Below are 8,359 nucleotides of genomic sequence, written 5' to 3'. Positions count from 1 at the left end.
CACATTTGTTAAATCATTATGGGTCCCACCCGAATCATTAAATTTTAACTGCTCTCTCTCAATCCTTGTTATAATTGTTTTTCAAAATTCATGAATAATTTTATTCTCAAGTAAAACAAATTTTATCTGATTTTTAATGAAAAATATTTGATATTTTTTCATGCATTGTATCTTACTTCCCCAACTACTTTTTTTATAGATAATTATCTGTCCCATATAGTAGATGTTATACTGCAAGACTCAAGGCAACATTACTGACTTAATGATTAAAGTACTACGAAATTCAAATGACATAAAAAATATTCAATGAGCTCATATGGGAAGACAGTAACTTGAAAATGTTGATGAGATCAAAGCATTAATTTGTCCTAAGTGACGTACCAAAAAAGAAAGAATTAAGAAATGAAAATATAAGGCATACAGGGGTGGCCCCGGCTGGGAGGCGAGTGAAGGTGTTCTGCAGAGTACTTTCCCAACCTGCCCAGGCATGCCCAACTTTGTAAGGCAAAAACTTCAATGGGAGCCTTCCTCCCTAAAGCCTCATGGTGAAACAGCTGTTTGACACATTCAGAAGGAAGGATGTCAGCTCTACATAGGAACACGATGTGAATGGAAGAGACCTGTCATTATACAAACACTAAGGCACTCTGAACAGACACAAAAAACAACTCTCATCTCAAAAAACCCAACACTTGTGTCACAGTATTAGAAGTTAGATCCTGGCAAATGGCATTTGCTGAATGAAACCTTCAAGCCAGACAATGATCTCTTTGGACCTACTACCTTGCATTTGCAATCAGACTGGATCATCTCTCATTTGAGGCTCCCCAAGACTTCAAGCAATTTTTCAGTGCTCCTTTCAGAAAGGCACTCTCTCTAGAGAAATGCAGTATTTATATACAGTGCATTGGATCTCTAGGAAACACCAGAATTATCAGTGAAGAATATATTAAATGGCTCAAGGGCTACTGTGAAGCATCCTTCCATGGCTTGACAGTAAGACTCCTAGAACCAGTTCCTGTCTCTGTAAGGAGGAGCTCTTTTAGAGTCAATGATAACACACAGAACCTACAAATTCATGCAGGCCACATCCCAAAGTTCTTAAAAAAGAAAAAATCTGGAGATGTCTTCTGTATTGTGGGAATAACAATGATTGATCTTTACCCAAGAGATTCCTGGAATTTTGCCTTTGGGTAGGCCTCTTTGACAGATGGTATGGGGATATTCAGCTTTGCCAGGTATGGCAGTGATTTATATAACTCATGCTATGAAGACAAAGTGAACAAGCCACAGAAAATATCTTCAAGTGACTATTTAGTTTTTGATAACAGTTGTACTCCAGAAGTGACTAGTGTTTTGCTGCATCAGTCCCAGAAGACTTTCACCCGTGATATTGGACACGCATTTGGATTTTGACACTGTCAGTGGCTCGCATGCCTATTGCAAGGCTGCAACCATTTGGAAGGAGCTGACTGGTGCTCCCTCAACCTTTGCCTTTATCTCATTATGCAAGTTGCAGTGTACAAAGCACTGGGGAGGTGGATTGATGATGAACCTGCTGACAGCCCTGCAGTTAGTATGAAACACAGTCGCGAGGATAATAGGAACTTACCAAAACCTGTGGATGCCTTTGGGAATGGAAAGAGTGGACAACAAAATGCCTTGCTGTTGTCCAAAAATAATGACCTTCATATACGAGTAATTAAAATAAATACTTGCACATTAAAAAAAAAAATAAATGAAAATATAGTACATTCAGGTTTTTCTCTTCTGCTTCAGAAGTTTGGAAACGAGGAATAGTAACTTTCTTATAGTATTTTGATTTTTATCATTAATACTCTTTACTTACCCAGAGATGCATGTTTAAGCAGTTCTTTCATTGCCTGGCCCTAGAAGTACATGTAAAAGCTATAATTAGTAAGCAGTTAGCTACCAAACAAAACAAAACAAAACAAAAACAAAAAACTCTGATTTTAGATATGAGGTAAAGACAAAATTATCCCTTGAAACCTAACAAAAAAATCAACAGATGATGAATGATATCAACACTACAGTAGTAACTTACAATGGGACAGGTTTTATAATTTTTTCTTTGTCGAGAAACAAAGGAACCCCCTCCTCCCCATATCCAATTAAGAAGACCACAGTGTTTAGGGGCACCTGGGTGGCTCAGTCAGTTAAGCGGCTCAGGTCGGGGTTCAAGCCCCACATGGGGCTCTACGCTTATGACAGGGAGCCTGCTTCAGATCCTTTGTCTCCCTTCCTCTGCCCCACCTCCCCCTTCCCTCTCAAAAATTAATAAGTGTTAAAAAAAAAGAAGAAGAACACAGTGTTTCTTTAATACAACATAACATACATAATTTGAATCTGGTGTTAGGGAAAGCTGTTGCTAAGTCAATCAATGTATCTTATTGTATATTGTAATATCCTAGTCAGAGATAAGGGCATGTTAAAATAAGTCCATTATATTACACAATTCTAAAACTAGGAAACCATGAAGCAATAAATTATCAAATTTTATTCAGTTGTCTCCAGAAAGATACTTTTCTCATCCTCATGGGATGATATATGTCATTGAAGTAGAGATGTTTGCAGACTGAAAAAAAGTGGGTTCTCCACTAATCTAGATTGTTGGAAATGTTTCCCAATAATGTGTATGATCTTTGTACAGTTATGATGCTGGCCAGTCAGCATTCTGATCTCTAATCTGATTTCCTAAATGGATTTTCCCAACACAATGAGAACTGGAAGTAGTGTGACCATGTGGTAGGTTTGCTATTGTGTAAGATTTAGAGTTCTGTGTGTATTCATAATATGATATCTGCTTGAAAATCAGTGTCTTATGAATCTAGGTATTATGTATCAACCCTGTGACTCACTTCACCTCTCAGAGAAGTAATAAAATTGTGTCCTGAACTTCAGAGTTTGAGTCCAGTTCCAGAGCCTAGAATGACCCAACAGGATCTGGCCAACCTGCAGGACCCAGCCTCCACCCTAGCAACCACCGTCCCATTCTTGCTTATTAGCTCTTTAAAGACAACACTGCCCTATCTAAAGAGATCACCAGTAAAAGCTGCTAGCAAAGAAGGGTAATGTTCATCAAATTGCAGAGCCGCTTTCTTACCAAGCTCCAGCAGTGCTGAACATATGACTGACTTTGTTCCCTGAGCCACAATGCTGTTTCTCTCCCTCTGCCAGGAACACCCTTTTCTTCTAATGGCTTGATTGACTTACACTCACCAACTCCAGCAGGTTTTCTCTGACCTACTTTCCCAAGTCCTGCCCCATATTCACACACACACCTTGGTTAGAAACTTTTATCAGGTACTTCTTAGAAACAATCTTGCTACTGCATCTGCACACCGTTTTAAAATTATCCATTTACTCGTTTGCTAACTGTAATGTTCTTAAGTGAAATGCAGGTTTTATTCATCTTTAAATTCCTAGCACCTTGCATTGTGCTTAATATCCAGGAAGCCTTCAATACATTTTTGATGAAAAAATGCTTTGTTAATTTATTGTAGTAGGAGACGAGAAACTTTTCTACGCAAGTACTTTTATAGAAATTTGAATTACACTTCCCAATAGAGCTCAACCTTCATAATATTTGCATAAAATGACAGTTCCGAACAGGGGGTGATTCTTGGGTCAGCAGATAGTTATATTTCCCAGTAAATATATTTTAAAATGCATATTTTATATGATATTTATATAGTACTTTCTGGGCACCAGGAACTAGTCTAAGTGCTTTATAAATATTAACTTGAATTATCTTCATATCAAACCTATAAAAGAGGTGCTACCACCCCCACCCCCCCAACTTATAGCTGGGGAAATAGAGATACAGAGAAGTTATGTAACTTGGCCAAGATTGCTCAGCCAGTAAGGAGAGGAACCAGGATTTGAATCCAGGCAACCTGGCCCAGAGCCCAAAGCTTTCTCTGCAGGCCTAATAGATTTGCCAGTAAGTCTTCATCCACAAAATGAGTGGGCATGCTTGTATGTAGGGTCCTTGATGTTTAAGTCATTTCCTCCCTTTCCTCCTTGTCTAGCCTTCTTAAACAGATGTCTTCTAAACCTCACACTTTAGACAAGTATTTTATTGAATTACTTTCCTCTAAGGAGCTTAGTCTATTTTACAAAAAGGAAAAATGAAAAACAGAAACAAAAACAGGAGCTCAGTAATCCTCACAAAATCCATTGAGGAATGTACATGTTAAGAAAAGGAAATATTTTTAAATGGATATTTAGTTAGATTCTTACCCCCTTAGGATAAGACTGAATAATGATTTCATTCTGCCCTGAGATTGAAAAAAAAAAGTGCTCTTGTAAGTCTTGGAAAGGAAGCAAAAGGATATAAGGGCTCTCTGTGAAAACCTTCTATTTCCATTTTTTTGAAGTTCAAATCCTGTGATGATTAGCTGCAGCTGACCTTGACTCTCACACTGCTTAGGGAGGGATATGCTATCATAGAGATCAGAAATCAAATGAATTAGGCTCTCTCTTCAGCCTAACACTTTAAACTGCAGCTGGAAGAAACCATCTTTAGGCTAGTCATCCCAAAAAAACTTTGCATAGAGGCATCTTTGCCAGAAGGAATAGGGCTTCTGTGCCGACACTGCAGTAAAGTTATAAAGGAGAAAAGCAGAGAAAAGAAACCTGCCAGGACTAATTGAAAACTGTGCAATAAAATGAATGTTATCAATTAAATTGTTGTGTTCTTAAAAGGATCAATAGGGGTTAAAGAAAAGATGTTTTACCACTGTTTAGAAAATTGATCAAAAAAACTCCTCAAGAGATTAATTTAGAAAATTGTGTTTTTAGCAAGCAAATGTGTAAGGGCCAAATTGTGTGGCCAAATAAGTGCTTGCTCTGTCTCTTGGAAAATAAGGAACTCTTATTACAAAAGAAGATTGAGAGGGACTTATGCTTTGCAAAGTTGGGATTTTAAGGACAAAATTTACCCTCTAATCAGAAAAAGAGTGGAATATACACAATATTTTTCAAAAGACTAGACCGCAGGCAAGAAAATACAGTGACCATGAGAGATAGGAAATAAATGAGATTAACCTTATGACTGCCCCAGTTTACTGCCTTGAAAAATATTCCAGGTGATGCAGCAGGGAGGGGAAAACCAAATGGAGACAGGCAACTTTCTATTTTGGGGAGACCAAGGTAGTTTGTTCTCAGAAGACAGTATTAAAGAGTAGAGAGATACACAAAAAGAGATTTCTAGCTACTGGCAAATGATCCCCTAAAGTATTCAGTTGAGTGCTGTTCACTGCATGAATATGAGGAAATTACTCTAGCCTAGAGAAAGAATTACCCAAAAGGATTAAAGGGAACAGTACATGTGGCTCATAGCAGATCAAAAATTGTGTTTTCTCATAGCAGCCAGATTGGAAATTCTCATAATTGACAGGACACTGTATAGAGTACTGAAATAGGTCTTATTTCAGTAGTGGTAAATAACTAGACTTGGAATAAACATGCTCTTGTTCCACATAACAAATCTGAAAAGCAAGGCCTGAGAGGATCAAATGGCTCACAAGTAATTTACCTGTGTCACAGAATAAATCTAAATAATATTTGTAAGAATACAAAAGTATCTAGACAAGATAAATTTCAATGCTTGAGAACCAATAAAAAAATTACTAATCATGTAAAGAAGCAAGAAAATAGAAATCATCATGAGAAAAAAAAATTAATCAACCAAAACTGATCCAGAACTGATATCGATGTTAAAATTGTTAGACAAGAATATTAAAAGTTGTTATAACTACATTCCATATATTTAAAATTAAGAAGAAACATGGACAGTGTTTTTGTAAAAAGACCCAAATCAAACTTTTGGAGAAGAAAACTATAATGTGTGAGATGAATAATACACTGGATGGGATTAAGGGCAGATTAAACATTATAGAAAAAAGTCAGTGACCTTGAAGATGTGGCAATAAAAACTAACCAAAATGAACATAGAACAAGGAATTTTTTTTAAATGTTCAAGGTATCAGTGAGTGTGGGACAATTTCAGTCAAAATCCCTGAATGAAACAAAAGCAGAGGGAAAAGAAAAAGTATTTGAAAAATGTCTAAAATGTTCCCAAATTTGTTGCAAACTATAAATCCACATATCCAAGAAGCTCAATCAACTCTAAGTACAAGATATATGAAGCAAGCTACACTAAGGCTCACATCATAATCACATTGCTCAAAGCCTGTGATAAAAGCAAAATCTTAAAAGCAGCTAGAGAATAGACACATTACCTATAGAGTCACAAATGTAAAGATAATATCAACTTCTTATCAGAAACAATTAAAATAGAGCAACATCTTTAAAAAACTAAAATACAATAAAAAGTCCCTAATAACCCAGGATCCAATAGAAAGACAAAACGAAGTCCTCTTCAGAACTACAAAAGGTGAAAGAATTCGTTATTAGCTTCCATCTTAAGGAATACAAAGAGAATATCAAGTTAAATCCAACATAGGCAGAATAAAGGCAATAATAAATTTAGAGTGAAAAAACAAATGAAATAGAAAACAAAAACCAATAGAGAATATCAGTGAAACCAAAAGCTGGTCTTTGAGAAAATCAAAATTAGTAAAATTAATAAACCTTTAGCCTGACTGATGAAAAAAAGACAGTAGACATGATTATCAATATCAGGATCAATAAAGTATTACTAAGGATAGACTCTATAGATATTAAAATGATGATGTGTGAGCATTAATATTGAAATGACATAAACAACTTTATACCAATAAAATCTACAACTTAGATGAAACTGACAAATTCTTTGAATGAACAAACTATCAATGCTCAACCAAGAAGTGAAAAATAACACAAATAATCACATATCTTTTAAGGTAGTTGAATGTATAGTTTTGAACTTTCCCACAATGAAAACTTCAAGCCCAAATGGCATACCAGTGAATATTACCAATTATTAAAAAATAATAATATCAATTCTACATAAACTGTTTCAGGAAAATTGAAGAGGAGAGAGTACTTCCCAAACCATACTACATCCTGCTACCAAAACCAAAAAATTATAAGAAAAAATAACTATACTAACATCCTTTATAAACATAAATAAAAATTGCTATCAAAGTTTTAGCAAACTGAATCTGACAATATCTAAAAAGCATAGTATATTATGACCAACTAGTTTATGCTAAGAGTACAAAGTTGGTTTAATATCTCAAAATCAATCAATATAACTCACCATATTAACTAAAAAAATTATAAAAGTAAAGAAAAAAAGGAGTGCCTTGGGGCTCAGTCAGTTAAGAGTCCTGCTCTTGATTGTATCTCAGGTCATGATCTCACAGTTCGTGAGATTGAGCCCTGTGTTGGGCTCTGCACACAGCCTGCTTGGGATTCTCTCTCCCTCTCTCCGTGTCCCTCCCCCCATCATGTCTCTCTCTCTCTCCCTCTCTCTCTCTCAAAAATAAATACATAAACTTAAAAAAAAGAAAAACCTAAATGGCCATCTTAATAGATGCAGAAAAAGTGTCTGACACTTTTTCACAGTCATTCCTGATAAAAGCTCTCCGTAAAGTAGGGATAGAAGGGAACTCTCTTAATCTAATAAAGAACATCAAGGAAAAGTCTATGACTAATATATTAATGGTGAAAGACTAAGTGCTTTCCTCCTCAGATTAAAAACAAGACAAGGACATCTGATCTAACCATTTTTATTCAATATCTTACTGAAGGTTCTAGCCAGTGTAACAGTGTAATAAGGAAATACAATGAAATGTAAGGCATCCACACTGGAAAAGAATATTTAACATTTCTTTATTCAGACGTAATCATCTATGTAGAAAATCTGATGAAACCTCAAAAAACTACATTTACCTAAGTTAGGATTCAAAAGAATATATAAAAAACAATATTACTTACATATTTCAGCACAATACTATCAGAAATTAACACTTAAAAAATAATGTCACTTACAATAGTATCTAAAAATATGAACTCTTTAGGGATAAATTTGACAAAAGATATAAAAGACTGGTACACTGAAAGCTACAAAACAATGAGAAATTAAAGACCTAAATAAATGTATATCTTGTTCATTAATCAGAAAACTCAGTAATAAGAAGCCAGTTGTCCCCAAATTACTTTATAGATTCAACACAATCCTGATCAAAAATTCCAGAAAACTTGTTAGAAACTGACAAGTTAATATTAAAATTTGTATGGAAATGCAAAGGACATATCACAGAATTGCCAAAGCAAATATTTGCAATAGCAAAGCATAGAATTGCCAAAGAACAGCAGAAGAGGACTTCCATTATCCGATTTCAAAACTTCCTATACAGTTACAGTAATCAAGCAGTGTGGGGTTAGA

General features: G+C 35.3%; 1 pseudogene; it reads left to right on the top strand.

The window, feature by feature from the left end:
- Nucleotides 1–740: 740 nt before the first annotated feature.
- On the top strand, nucleotides 741–1,682 carry LOC125166785 (archaemetzincin-2-like; annotated as a pseudogene).
- Nucleotides 1,683–8,359: the final 6,677 nt, after the last annotated feature.

This window comes from Prionailurus viverrinus, chromosome B2, assembly GCF_022837055.1.
Source record: "Prionailurus viverrinus isolate Anna chromosome B2, UM_Priviv_1.0, whole genome shotgun sequence".
Classification (NCBI taxonomy): Eukaryota; Metazoa; Chordata; class Mammalia; order Carnivora; family Felidae; genus Prionailurus; species Prionailurus viverrinus.
Note: the sequence above shows the minus strand (reverse complement) of the source record. Positions and strands in the feature narration are given on the sequence as shown.